General features: G+C 37.7%; 1 protein-coding gene across 3 annotated transcripts in view; it reads left to right on the plus strand.

Annotated features, from left to right (window-relative positions):
- socs5b (suppressor of cytokine signaling 5b) overlaps positions 1-15,591 on the plus strand; it is a 156,282-nt gene that overhangs the window by 120,793 nt on the left and 19,898 nt on the right. For 2 of the 3 annotated variants that reach the window (XR_005630818.1, XR_005630819.1), the window contains one exon: positions 10,412-10,880. The exons of the other annotated variant lie outside the window; for it this stretch is intronic. The gene's annotated coding sequence lies outside the window, so the exon portion shown is untranslated. Of the gene's footprint in view, positions 1-10,411; positions 10,881-15,591 lie in introns of those variants that run through there. 3 annotated transcript variants of the gene reach the window in all.

Genomic DNA, 15,591 nt, shown 5'->3' on the forward strand with positions numbered 1-15,591 from the left:
AGACGGAAAATTGGTATCATTTTTCTAATTACTTTACTTGGGTCACCCAGCAGACATGTTACAAAATAATACTGATTGTTATTTTTGTGAAATTAGTTGGGTAGGATTGGTGAGCTTTGTTGAGTTTAAAAGTCAATTTCCTCATTTTTCATGTTGAAGTTATTCAGGGCACACATGTATTTGCTACGTGAAATTGTGTTTTAAAGTTAAGAACTTATTATAAGTTAAAAAAAAAAAAATCTTGCCCGCTCAGGCACTTCCAATGAAGCGTATGGGGCATGAGGAAGAGCTTAAAAACATACAAATACATCCATTTTTCAAGCCAAGATAGTTGTCAAGTATTGAACCATGCCTTCCGTGTTCCCAATGTATGTTTCTAACAACAAAAGGAATCTGGAAATGCTCCTTTTATCACATATACCTAACACTATTTTTCTTGTGATGATGATAATGCGTTTTCTATTTGCTAGGGTGAATTCTCACAAAAATATAGAAGTAAAAGAAAACAACCACGTGGTATGAAAAGTTTACTGGGATTTGGTCTATCAGGAGAAAACTACCCCCCCATAGTGGTAAAAAGTTGTTGCGGAGGAAGACTAAATACTGAGCTATTTTACATGGCTGGTGGTCTTTTTAAAATGGCTGAACCTCGTACAGTTTTTCTGAATTACTGAAACACATTTTGTGAAATCTTTTATCTTTTTCTCGACACAGTAAACACAAAACCCCATTCTCATACTACATTCACATAACTCCTGATTCTTCTTGCAAAATCAAACATTTGCCTCAAAACAGGTTTACCTGTGCTCAAAATCAAACAATGTCTTCAGATCGTACACAAAAAAATCGAAATAAAAATACAACAAAAAATGGAAAGCACTGTGTTCAGGGCATATAGAGTGTCACACACGCGCGCATGGGAGGCAGCTAAAGGGCTCGAGTGAAGGCAGTTCTGAGCCATACCGGGATGTGGCAGAGTGCACTAACTCTCTTTCTCACTTCCCTGTAGACCTAACCCGGGAGGTTCCACCTGTCTCTCTGGACGTCACTTCTGGGACCGAGCCAATGGAGACAGACCTTGCCAGCTCCCGCCCCCCTGATGTCACATCCGGGACTAATCCAATGAAAGATGAACATGTGCCCAATCCTTATGACCTCACTTCCTGCCTCCCCCTTTAAAAGCCTTCCCTTTTCCCTTCTCTGACAGTCTTGTTTTGGACTCTGTTGTAAGCACTTCAGTGCTGTATTTGGAAAAAGAAAACGACTTTGCAGCCAGGATACCTAATTACATGGGTGGCTGCCCCAAACCTTTTTCTGTCTTTGTCTCGTTTTGTGACAGGATCCAGGAGAAATGTTCATTGTTTACAATACCGTAAATGCATTTTGAAAAAAGATTCAGCATATACTGTATACAAAGTAAAAATAAAGTACTGGAAATGGCAGAAATGTCCATACTGTTAATGAGAAGTAAACTACAGTCCTCAGCCCATAATGCACTATGAAGGGGACAGAATCAAAGGACTGTAAACAAGTACAGTAATTGGTCAGTGGGCTTCATCATGTCTTTGGGCTGGGTCAAGCCACAGCACTTCATCAATATCTCTTGCTATATCCCCCCTCGCCAGGCAATGAGGTAAGAACCTTTTCCTGCGCCAAATCTAGCCTTGACACAACTCCACACCAATGTCACCACAGGCAAATTCCATGGCCTGTAGAAGATTTACCCTGGTGTAGGGTTGCCTGTCATATACCTTACACTGCCTATATCAGGTTAAGGAAAGTAGAGTACGATGGAAGGTACAAGTTGACAAGTGGCTTGTTGATGTTATACCATTCTCTTACCTGATCAGCACGGTGAAAACTGCCATTGTTCCAAACTATAACATAGGATTGATGCTCGTTCACCTCATGATCCTGCTGTTCAAGTTCAAACAAGACATCTCAAAGATCACCAAGAAATGTAAGAAGATGCTGGGTGTTCTATGGCGCCAGTGTGACATGACAGTATAGAACCCTGTGGTTGCTTAAGGCAGCACATAGTGTCACATTGCCACCACGCTGGCCAATTATTTGTTCTTTATTTCGCCTTATACAATTTTCTTGTATTAGGAATTTGTTGCTTTTCGTATACCCCTTGGGGACAGAGCTCAGGGTCAGCCATTGTACAGCACTCCTAGAGTGTTAAGGTCCTCGCTCAAGGGCCCAGCAGAGTAGGATCTCCTTTAGCAGTAATGGAGATTTGAACTGGCTACCAGTGCAGATCCTTCTCAGATCCAGCACTTGGCCAATTATGTTCTTGTCTTCTCCTCCTCTTTGTAAGATTGAACACAATAATGTATTCATGGAGTCTCTCCATGGAATCCAATTCAATCATTCTCTGTATGTACAGTTGTGCTTGAAAGTTTGTGAACTCTTTAGAATTTTCTATATTTCTGCATAAATATGACCTAAACCATCATCAGATTTTCACTAAAGTCCTAAAAGTAGAAAAAGAGAAACCAGTTAAACAAATGAGACGAAAATATTATACTTGGACATTTATTTATTGAGGAAAATGATCAAATATTACATATTTGTCAGAGGCAAAAGTATGTGAACCTCAAGGATTAGCAGGTAGTTTGAAGGTAAAATTCGAGTCAGGTGTTTTCAGTCAATGGGATGACAATCAGGTGTGAGTGGGCACCCTGTGTTATTTAAAGAACAGGGATCTATCAAAGTCTGCTCTTCACAACACATGTTTGTGGAAGTGTATCATGGCACAAACAAAGGAGATTTCTGAGGACCTCATAAAAAGAGTTGTTGATGCTCATCAGGCTGGAAAAGGTTACAAAACCATCTCTAAAGAGTTTGGACAAATTGTGTACAAATGGAGGAATTTCAAGACCATTGTTACCCTCCCCAGGAGTGGTCAACCAACAAAGATCTCTGCAAGAGCAAGGCGTGCAATAGTCGGCGAGGTCACAAAGGACCCCAGGGTAACTTCTAAGCAACTGAAGGCCTCTCTCAAATTGGCTAATGTTCATATTCATGTTCATGAGTCCACCATCAGGAGAACACTAAAAAACAATGGTGTGCATGGCAGGGTTCCAAGGAGAAAGCCACTGCTCTCCAAAAAAAACATTGCTGCTCATCTGCAGTTTGCTAAAGATCACATGGACAAACCAGAAGGCTATTGGAAGAATGTTTTGTGGACGGATGAGACCAAAATAGAACTTTTTGGTTTAAATGAAAAGCGTTATGTTTGGAGAAAGGAGAACACTGCATTCCAGCATAAGAACCTTATCCCATCTGTGAAACATGGTGGTGGTAGTATCATGATTTGGGCCTGTTTTGCTGCATCTGGGCCAGGACGGCTTGCCTTCATTGATGGAACAATAAATTCTGAATTATATCTGAGAATTCTAATACATCTGTCCATGAACTGAATCTCAAGAGAAGGTGGGTCATGCAGCAACACAACAACCCCAAGCACACAAGTTGTTCTACCAAAGAATGGTTAAAGAAGAATAAAGTTAATGTTCTGGAATGGCCAAGTCAAAGTCCTGACCTTAACCCAATTGAAATATTGTGGAAGGACCTGAAGCGAGCAGTTAATGTGAGGAAACCCACCAACATCCCAGAGTTGAAGCTGTTCTATACAGAGGAATGGGCTAAAATTCCTCCGAGCCGGTATGCAGGGATGATCAAAAGTTACCGGAAACATTTAGTTGCAGTTATTGCTGCAAAGGGGGTCACACCAGATACTGAAGCAAAGGTTCACATACTTTTTCCACTCACAAATATGTAATATTCAATCATTTTCCTTAATAAATAAATGACCGAGTATAATGTTTTTGTCTCATTTGTTTAACTGGTTTCTCTTTATCTACTTTTAGGAGTTGAGTGGAAATCTGATGATGTTTTAGGTCATATTTATGCAGAAATATAGAAAATTCTAAAAGGTTCACAAACTTTCGAGCACCACTGTAGATGTACAGTTTTGTAAGTGCTACAGAAAGCCAGACCTATGCTGTAGAGTATATTGTACATACTGAGATGTCATTCAGCTAGATAGTAGTGTATATATATATATATATATATATAATATACAGTAATATTATACTGTAAACAATCTGGACTACTATAAATGTGTCTGAATGTACACTTCCTTGCATATACTGAAATCGCAGCTCGAAGGGTACTCTGTACACTTGCTTCATGTGCACCTTGTTGCATTGGAGGACATAGTCAGTGGTGGAAATGCTGACACTGTAGATTCCTTCAATGTCTGTGTTGTCTTTAATAACTGATTGCTGTATATCTCACAGTCTAATGGTACTGTTGTGATGGACCATGTCAACTATAATGGCCTCTTACTGCTGACTGAACATAGCTGTCCGTCCACACTCGTGTGGCAGTCTTGCAGTTCCACAACAAGTGAATGTACAGTCACAAAAATATTCTTTTAGTACAGCACAAACAGTGATGAACTTTCCTTCCAGTCTACTGAAACATCTGTATACAGTAGTACTGTGAACTTTCAATGATAAAAAAAATATACTGTACCTGTTGTCTTGTCTGAATCTCCAGATTATGGTGGACACAGAGAATTTGTTGTTATTAGTTTGTACTCTTTGTCCTGTTTCCCTCTTTGCAATTCCACAGACAAGAACATGCTATATGACAGTAGCTCAAACTTCATTACAAATTACTACTACAGTATTTGTCTCCTCTGCCCCTCTTCCTCCTCATACCCCATCTCTTATACACAGTCATCTTCTGCATCTCTGACAGTTTCTGTCCATTGTTGACATGAACCTTCAGATACTTGTGTACACTTTGAACTGTCTTATGTTGGTTGTGTCATGTCATTTGAAATATGTGTGATCAGTTTTGAGTCAAGAGTGTTTAATTTCTGACAGCCATGCTTTATTTGTTTTTACCTTTTGCCACTTGGGGTTTCCATTATGCATCACAAGTGCAATGTAGTGCAAAATGTGTTTTATTACATGAGAATATGTTAAAAGTTTTGCAGAAAGAGTCAATGAGACCTGCAAATTGTGTTTCACTAGGTGAAAATTGTTCATGGTATTGTCAAAAGAGTGAGTGATTCAATAAATAAGTTCAGGCCACTGTGCTTTTTGATTCAGAGAATGGGGTTTAGTGTTTTACAATTCAGAAAAACTGTAATGTATGTATGTTTTTCTTTTTTTGGTTAAAAAATGACAGGTATAAACTATTTTATGATGTATGCGTATAATCCCAAGACATGGATCAATACGTATTTGGTAAGTTTTTAAGCATTTCCGCTGTGCCCCATGGACTGTAACGTAAAGCTGCAGTGCAAGCAGATATTTTTTCTATACTTAATATATTTATATTTATTTGTATTTAAATATAGTATATTTTTTATATTTATAGAAAGAGATTTACTTTAGAACAAAATTTCTAAAGTAGTTATTAATTGATGATAGAAATATAGCCCACTTTTGTTGTTTCAGCAAGCATTGGTCGTTCCTGGAATGGCATTGTGGTCACTGGCTATCACTTCTCCTTCAACAGGCTTTGAATCCCAACTTGGTTGTTGTCTGAAATTGATATACGGTGTTAGGAATTTTTTTAAATAGAGAAAAAAGGAATTGCAGGTGTTGTCTTCTGCAGTTAGACAAACTGCAAGAAAAGCTACTGTACTGAATTCAGACCTTTTACTTTGTCCTTTAAATTAAAACAGACAATGTTTCAGTTTGGACAGCAGGCTTCAGTGCGTGTGCAGCAGCTTACATTTTTAATTGTAAAAGAAAAGATGAAGACGAATTTGAAATCACTGCTTAGTTAACAATAGGCTTGTTAGCTTAAAAACAAAATGCTTCTTTTACTTATAAACCTGTGAAATACATTTCTCTTGTATTTTTGTGATAAACAACTTTTGAACATTAGATACATTTACAGCTTTTTTTAAAGATTTGTACTGCGTTTATTATTTGTTGTTGTGTTATACAGCATAAGTTTTGGTAAGAAACCACATAATTAAAATGGTAACCCATATTTAGAATTACACCTCAAGAATTTCAAATGTCTAGCTGATACACTGAAGGAAAAAAACACACACCTGTTTAAATAAATCTAGGAAATGTATACTTTAATATCAATGAAGCTGTGGTGCAATTAATGATTTAAAATGATTAAAACCTTTAAGTGCGTGTATATTTACATTTAAGCAGTGTTTAGTTGCCAATATCAATTAATTAATTGTGTAAGAATATAGTTTTATTATTTAGGGAGAAAAAATCCAAACCTACATGGCCCTGTGTGAAAAGTAATTGCCCCTTGTTAAAAATAACCTAACTGTGGTGTATCACACCTGAGTTCAATTTCCGTAGCCACCCCCAGGCCTGATTACTGCCACACCTGTTTCAATCAAGAAATCACTTAAATAGGAGCTGCCTGACACAGAGAAGTAGACTAAAAGCACCTCAAAAGCTAGACATCATGCCAAGATCCAAAGAAATTCAGGAACAAATGAGAACAGAAGTAATTGAGATCTATCAGTCTGGTAAAGGTTATAAAGTCATTTCTAAAGCTTTGGGACTCCAGCGAACCACAGTGAGAGCCATTATCCACAAATGGCAAAAACATGGAACAGTGGTGAACCTTCCCAGGAGTGGCCGGCCGAACAAAATTACCCCAAGAACACAGAGACGACTCATCCGAGAGGTCACAAAGACCCCAGGACAACGTCTAAAGAACTGCAGGCCTCACTTGCCTCAATTAAGGTCAGTGTTCACGACTCCACCATAAGAAAGAGACTGGGCAAAACGGCCTGCATGGCAGATTTCCAAGACGCAAACCACTGTTAAGCAAAAAGAACATTAGGCTCGTCTCAATTTTGCTAAGAAACATCTCAATGATTGCCAAGACTTTTGGGAAAATACCTTGTGGACTGATGAGACAAAAGTTGAACTTTTTGGAAGGCAAATGTCCTGATACATCTGGCGTAAAAGGAACACAGCATTTCAGACAAAGAACATCATACCAACAGTAAAATATGGTGGTGGTAGTGTGATGGTCTGGGGTTGTTTTGCTGCTTCAGGACCTGGAAGGCTTGCTGTGATAGATGGAACCATGAATTCTACTGTCTACCAAAAATCCTGAAGGAGAATGTCCGCCATCTGTTCGTCAACTCAAGCTGAAGCGATCTTAGGTGCTGCAACAGGACAATGACCCAAAACACACCAGCAAATCCACCTCTGAATGGCTGAAGAAAATATATTTATATTTATTTGTATTTAAATATAGTATATTTTTTATATTTATAGAAAGAGATTTACTTTAGAACAAAATTTCTAAAGTAGTTATTAATTGATGATAGAAATATAGCCCACTTTTGTTGTTTCAGCAAGCATTGGTCGTTCCTGGAATGGCATTGTGGTCACTGGCTATCACTTCTCCTTCAACAGGCTTTGAATCCCAACTTGGTTGTTGTCTGAAATTGATATATGGTGTTAGGAATTTTTTTAAATAGAGAAAAAAGGAATTGCAGGTGTTGTCTTCTGCAGTTAGACAAACTGCAAGAAAAGCTACTGTACTGAATTCAGACCTTTTACTTTGTCCTTTAAATTAAAACAGACAATGTTTCAGTTTGGACAGCAGGCTTCAGTGCGTGTGCAGCAGCTTACATTTTTAATTGTAAAAGAAAAGATGAAGACGAATTTGAAATCACTGCTTAGTTAACAATAGGCTTGTTAGCTTAAAAACAAAATGCTTCTTTTACTTATAAACCTGTGAAATACATTTCTCTTGTATTTTTGTGATAAACAACTTTTGAACATTAGATACATTTACAGCTTTTTTTAAAGATTTGTACTGCGTTTATTATTTGTTGTTGTGTTATACAGCATAAGTTTTGGTAAGAAACCACATAATTAAAATGGTAACCCATATTTAGAATTACACCTCAAGAATTTCAAATGTCTAGCTGATACACTGAAGGAAAAAAACACACACCTGTTTAAATAAATCTAGGAAATGTATACTTTAATATCAATGAAGCTGTGGTGCAATTAATGATTTAAAATGATTAAAACCTTTAAGTGCGTGTATATTTACATTTAAGCAGTGTTTAGTTGCCAATATCAATTAATTAATTGTGTAAGAATATATATATGTACTGTATATATGTATGTATATATATATATATATATATATATATATATATATATATATATAGGTGTGAGTGTGTGTATAATATATATTATTATATATATAATATAGTACATTACAGAAAAAATTAAACAATATGGCAACTTGTAATTAATGAGAAGCATTTTATTTTCTTTTATGCCATGTGTATTATGAATATGTTTTGTACATAGTTTTTAGTTAATAAACATTTCCTTAAAATACATACTTTATTTTAGTATTTTTAGGGTCACTGAACAATAAGCCTACAGAATTTCATTTTGTTAATAATAAACACCTGTGGTCTAAAGTTTAAATATAAAAATCCAATTAAAATAGGGCATAAATCTTCTGTGTGTTTGGTTATGCTGGAGCTTAGTGTAAAAAGTTTTTTAAAGGGATGAAGGAAAAAAAAATCTGAAAGTGTATCAGAATCTGCTAATCAAGTAACATGAAATCAGTGATCTCTATTGGCCTTAAAAAACCTGATTGGAGCATCCCTATCATGGAGTGCCCTATAGAATTATTGGAACTTTGGGTAAAGATTAGAAAAAATGGCATAAACTTTATTATTTCATCAAAACAATAGGTGCCAATAATTCAGTAATTGGCCATGCTTAATGGGCTGTGTAGGAGGGAGTGTGTGTGTGACTGTGCCCTGGTATACTGTCTAGAGTCTGCTAAATTGGTCCCCTGCTCTTAGTAACACTGTAGAAACTTTGAAATAGCTTTTAGAAACAGGAGGATGAATAATCAATGTATTTAAATCTGTAGAATACTTAACTTTTACAGTCTGTCGTTACTATTGATAAACTTTCATGTATGTCTGTCTGTATCCAATTCTTAAGGGCATGTGGTGGTTAACCTTAGACAAGCAGAAGATGTTCATTTGTGAGCTAATAAGCAAATAAAGTGCTGGCCCTTTCTGCTTACTAATTGTTTGTTGTGTGAGCTGAATGTCCTGAGAATCATCTTCTTTATACATTTTACTTGCATGCCTTTAATTTCGCAGTTCCTGTTTATTCTTTAACACTAGAACTACCAGAGGCAACGAAAAAACTTGTAAATCCGGCCCACCTTAAATCCCTTCACACCTCTCCGTCAGCCTCTTTTGTTTTGGAAATGTGTCCATAAGCCCAAGCAGCAAGCAGCAGCCTGCTATACCATCTCCCCACCGCCTCAAAATGGGCAAGAAGTTCTCCCAGTTTCTGCCTTGATTGATTATCTGGGAGTGAGCTACCCAGAATTGTAAGGATAAATAATTTTATGCGTGTTTTGTGTCTACAACAATCTATGTAAACACATTGTTAAAACAGAAACATTTTTCACATTTTAGTAATAAATGACCAAATCTAGACATGAACTGTATAATGTGTGAAGGCTGATGGTGAATGAATATGAATAATGTTGCATACGTGCCACAATGTTTTCCGAAATGTACTGTACAGTCCATCCATCCATCCATGGTATAACTGCTCAAGCTCTATTGAATTGTATGGGTATTGTGAGTGAACACCTTTTTCCAGGTTCTGCCACTAATTTTCAGTTGGGCTGAGATCCGGACTCTGACTTGGACACTCCAGTACATTAACATTGTTGTTTTCAGCCATTCCTGTGTAGCTTTGGCTTTACGTTTAAGACTGTTGTCTTGCTGGAAAACAAATCTTCTTCCAAGGTTCAAGTTACTTGCAGACTGTATCAGGTTTTATCAAGGGTTTCCCTGTATTTTGCTCTATTTGCCATCCTTCATGATGGGTATGGTGTGTTTTTGAAAAGGTGCAGTGTTCAAACATGTTTGTTAGTCTGATGGGCAAAAAGCTGCAATTTGGCCTCATCAGACCATATACAGTACACTTCTGCCAGCTGACTTCAAAATCTTCCCCGTGCTGTCATGTGTATGAGTTTTTTAAGCAGTGGCCTTCTTTTTGCCACTCTCTTCTAAAGCCATGATGGGTGAAGCACATTAGCACCACGTGTCTGCACAGTCTCTTCAGTCTTATATACCTCAGCTTGTAACTCCTTCACAGTTCTAATCAGTCCATTGGTGGCCTTCCTCACTGCTGGTCTTCTTCACGATCACTACTTTTTTGTGCATGGCCTGTTCCTGGCAGATTTACAGCTGTGCCATGCTCTTTCCATTTTATCAATGAATGGTGATTTTCACTGACTTAGATGTTTTCTTTATCCCTTGCTTGAGCTTTTCATTTTTCTGTTTATTGATCTGATTAGAGTGTTCTTTTGTTCTCATGTGTAGGTTATGCTGTGAAGCTGACTCACCACAATGTGGATTTTCCAGATAAGGTTCATTTATACCACCATCAATCTGAAATTCTGACTACAGCTGATCTCCTTTGAAATAATTATGGGACTTCTGAAACCAACTGGCCTCAACAGTAATAATTTAGGGGTGTCAAATTGAAGGGGTGAATATGTATGCAATCGGTTATGTTGTGTTGTATTATTGTAATTCATTTAGAGCACTTTGCTTTGTTTGTTGAGTTGTTTTCACTTTGAAATTAAAGAATCTTTTTGTTTCTGTTGATCATTGTCAAAAGAGCCAAATTAAATCTGCTCTGATTCAATGTTATTTAACAATGAAATGTGAAAACATCCAAGAGGGGAAGATACTTTTTATAAGAACTGTATAATATTGTATTATTTATATAGCTGCCCTAAAGACACTTACAATCCCTGAAAGTATTCTATTAAAATTACTTCTCAAACACTGATTCTTGCCATCTTTTACTCTCTGACCAACTATGAAACCAAAAAATGTCAGCATGCAAAATGGTTCATTGATATTCATAAATATGTTGTGAATGTAAAGGAACATGACAGTTTATAGATCCCATATAGAGTGCACACATAATTATATCAACTTGCCTTTTTTTTGTTACCAAAGGGGAAGAAATATTCGATATACACTATAGATGTGGTAGAAATGTAAGTATTTGTTAGGTGTTCATTTTCCTAGCAGTGCACAGGGTTTTTAAACAGTTACGCTCACAAAACTCATTGAACTGATATTTCAGCACTTGTGTTGTCTGTTAAAATGGCCGTATCTCCTTACCTAAATGACGTCATGCTCTAGCGCTTATTTTTACCTATTTTACTATACAGTATTGACATTTCAGCATGTTCCTCTTCGCGTTTTTAGATTGTGGTGGCTGCACTCATTTCACTTCTAAACTTTAAGGGCCAACAGTTTGCTCTGAGGCCAACTTGAAACATACTGGTAGTGTTTAAGCATTACTAGTTTAATGTTTTTTAGCCAGAAGAAGTAGACAAAAGTCTACACCAGAATATTATTTTAAAAAGTGCTTCTTAAATTCTGTACCTACATTGTCTATTATATTTTTCTTCTACTGCGACTGATCTTTTTTTTTTGTGTCAAGTGTCAAAGTGTCAAGGAGAAATATTTAGGATGTGCAGTGCTAAGTGTACTGGATTATTCTCGGGTTTTTTCAGCAAGGTTTCAGGTAGGTGCAAAGAGTGCATCAGGTAAGCTGATTTTGTGTGTGTGTGTGTGTTTTCTGTTAAATAACACAAGGTTCTGTATTTTAATACATTCTTACTAATCATAGTTGCTAGATAGCGGTGGCATGTTGCTCAGACAGAATTTCACTGTACCTATGCACATGACAATACTACAATTACTACTGTTGCTACAATATCCAGTTGAGTTCTGCAGGCATCCAAAGTCTATTATGGAAGAAGATTTATTATGCCAGCCAGACACCTCTGCCTCTTTTTTTTCCCTTGCTTAGTGTCTAAACCAGGGGTCTCCTGGAGAGCTACTGTGGCTCCAGGTTTTCATTCTAACCCTTTTCTTAATTAGTGACCAGAATTTGCTGCTAATTAACTCTTTGCCTTAATTTTAATTGATGCACAACTTAAGACTCAGGCCCCTTAATTATTTCTTTTTTTCCTTAATTAGCAACCAAACAATATTAGGACACAAAATGTACCAACACATAAACAACAACCTGCGTCCATCACACAATAACTGAAAATAAAGAAAGGTGAAGGCATCAGTAATGTTGATCTGCTCAGATGCACAAAACATTTTGACAGCTCTCTTAAAAAAGAAAATCTACAGTTTTGGAAATGTCTGCCATGGCAGACTGAGCGCCAAGGAATTAAATAACAGGTTTAATTAGCATCGAGAATTGGCTTCAAATTAAGAAACTGAATGAAGTGAAGTTGGTTGGAGTTTGAGGCCCCAACTTAGTTGCTCATCTGTTGGCTCACTTCACATCAAATTTATGTTTAGGTGCCGTTTAAGGAAAAAAGAATCAATTCCGCGGTCGAATCTAAAGAGAAGTCAATTAAAATAAAGGAAAATAGTTAAATAGCAGCAAAAACTGGTCACTAATTAAGAAAAGAGATAGAATGAAAACTTGCACCACAGTAGCTCTCTCCTTGTATAAACGGTGCGTGTTGTGTAAGCCCGTTTCCACACTCACATCGCAATATATAAAACCTAAACTTGGCGTAAAACCACGCACATTTTCACAGCAGCTAAATGCTTGTCGTACACAAGTTCTCCGCTCGATTTTGAAAACTGGCAGCACCCAGCGTCAAAGCAGTGCTTTTGTTCCATTGTGGTTTCCCTTTCTTTTTTAAGTCAAATCCCTGATGCAGCTTTATCAAATACACTGAAATTTACCGCATATTGTTTATTAGTTTAAGGCATCTGATTGTAATTAACAAGTAACAATATAATGGTCCACGGAATGGCCAAACTATTCCAAATACGATAGCTGCTTTTGCGTTGTTACTCTCACTGCACCACTCAGAGTATTAATCCCACTGTATCTGAGTGTGGAATCACAGCCCTACAGCAGCTGATCAGATTATCGATATATAGCATCAAGAACACGCTGCCTCAGCCATGCTGTCTATTTGAACTGCTCTCATACAACAAACACTTCAGAGCCTTTCTTGTATGGACCTCGCGGTTCAGAAACGGTTTCATCCCAAGAACTATAAACGCAATCAATCAGTCCATCAAGTGCTCCTTGTAGAACTGTTTGTACTTAGTACAATCACCTCACTATAAATTTACGATACAGTTATAATATTGCGCAACCTGAGCCACTTTATAAAGTGCATATTTACATCCATCCATCCATTATCCAACCCGCTATATCCGCACTACAGGGTCATGGGGGGTCTCCTGGAGCCAATCCCAGCCAACACAGGGCAGGGCGCCAGCCCACCGCAGGCATATTTACATATGATGACGATATCAATTTTAAGATGAAATGCAGCAAAATATGTTTATTACATTATACAGATAAAATGTTAACATCATTTAAATAATCTATATTGTTAATAATTAAACACGTGACGACACGGTGTCGCTGCCCTAGCTAGGATTGTTCCTGCCTCACGTTGTTTTCTTGCTGGGACTGGTGCGACACTGGAAGGATAGATGGATAGAATAATTAAACATGTACTCCGAAGATATTTCAATGTTCCTTAAAAGTTTTGAAGAATCGGCATTCTAAGCTTACAGATGGCTTGACATCTATTACAGATCCGATTGTGTGGCGATTGGTTATTTGGAGAAAGAAAAGGAAGGACAGGAATTGGAGGTTAGTACATTTGAAAGAGAGAGTACTGCTGCAATAAATAATTTCATCAAAGGTCTTGCACGGCGCAGCAAGCATCTTGCGGGAGGCAGGAACAATCTCTGGACAAGGCTCCAGCTCATCACTATCACTTCGCCACTGTGTTCCCATGTTTAATACATGCTGTAACTCCAATCATCATGAAAATGATATCACGTATACATCTCAGTATTTAAATTATTAAGAGAGATGTAATTTATTATCTATTTATATTGATTTGCATATTCAAAGAGGCGTAATTCTGTGAGGAGACAGGGTGGAACAGCAGGCGCATGCACATGTGTTACTTTTCACGTTGACCGGTATTTATGCTGGTGAATGTGCAGATTTATGCATCTGGATTTTTTTGTGTGTATGCACATTTCCACTTTTGTCCATATGCCATGTTTTAGTGTGAATTCTGCACATACTGTTATGCATGAAGCCACAGGACTGGAGTTGGAGACCCCTGGTCTAAAGCTTAACATTAGATAACTTTTTCATAAATCTTTAGTCGTAGCCTTCATTTACACAATCTTAGCCAGTCTGAGGCAATCCGCAGCGCACTGCCATAAAGCTGAATGTCTAATGTGACATATTCAAACACTGTTGCCTACTTGTCTCCGAATGGCTATGATAAAGTTAAAGAAGTTTGATTTTCTCTTTGGTCGGAGAGGCGGGCTCCTAGTGTGCCAGAGTTGACAACCAATCAGCGTTCAGCAATGTATTGAATTTAGCGACAAGGAGTAAGGAACTCTGGTGTTCTTAACCTCACTCATAGAAGAGAAGCTAGTCTTTCTGGTGTCTCATTTTTCATGTACTAAAACAGAAAAGGAAAAAAATTAAACGGGGTTGTGACTATGGCTGAACACTCCACAGCTATTAATCCTTCGTTCAGCACTAGAACAGTACTGGCTCTATCAGGCAGCACAGGGGCTGTGGACCTCGCAGACAGAAGAGAAACTTGTCTGTTAGATGTCTCGTATTTTACATACCATGGCAGAAGTTGCTACTGAACTGGCTGCAGCTGTTAACCCTTTGTACAGTATCAGCTTTGTCAAGTAGCATGCTATTGGCTGTCAGAAAAAGGGGGTGAGCCTGACTATGCTGGAAGATCGTCGCTCTGTTGTAGTTTTCAGTCAGGCAATTTGACATGGTGCAGCGACAAGACCAGTGACTGTGTTTGGCAAATCTTACATACCCCATGACAAAAAGTCACATGATGTGACATCAGCTTTTGAAGTCCCTATATGGCTAGAATAACAAAACTTCCCATCAAGTGCTGTACCTCCTCTTTTCATAAATTGGTACCAACTTCTGCAGCATACACTAGAGTATTCTGTTCTGGAGATGAACATCTAACCAACCTCTATTTCATCAGGCACCTTTCTATAACACAGACTATATCTTGGCACTTAATAGGTGCATAGGCTTCAGCATACTTCTTTACACATATTCTACAATTGATGGGTAGACAGGTTATGCAACATGCTCAGGGTCACATAATAAATCACAACAGGAAACTCTGAGCTGTGGAATTCAGTGCCATTTTAACTTCACTACTACAAGTGATATCCATATTTATCTTTTCCTTATTATGTTATCCATTATTTGGTCAAACTTAAATAGCTTTGAATCCTTCCATCTTAACATTTCTGAGCTCACTTGATCCCATTCTGGGTCACTGGAAGCTGTAGCATTTCCCATCAGGATCAGGCACTGGGCAGTGACCAGCTCTTGCCTGGTTGCCAGTCCATCTCAAGATATACATACGATATAAATCGTGGACAAATTTTTACCCTCGAGCCTGAACTGAGTC

Source organism: Polypterus senegalus, chromosome 16, assembly GCF_016835505.1.
Source record: "Polypterus senegalus isolate Bchr_013 chromosome 16, ASM1683550v1, whole genome shotgun sequence".
NCBI classification, from domain to species: domain Eukaryota; kingdom Metazoa; phylum Chordata; class Cladistia; order Polypteriformes; family Polypteridae; genus Polypterus; species Polypterus senegalus.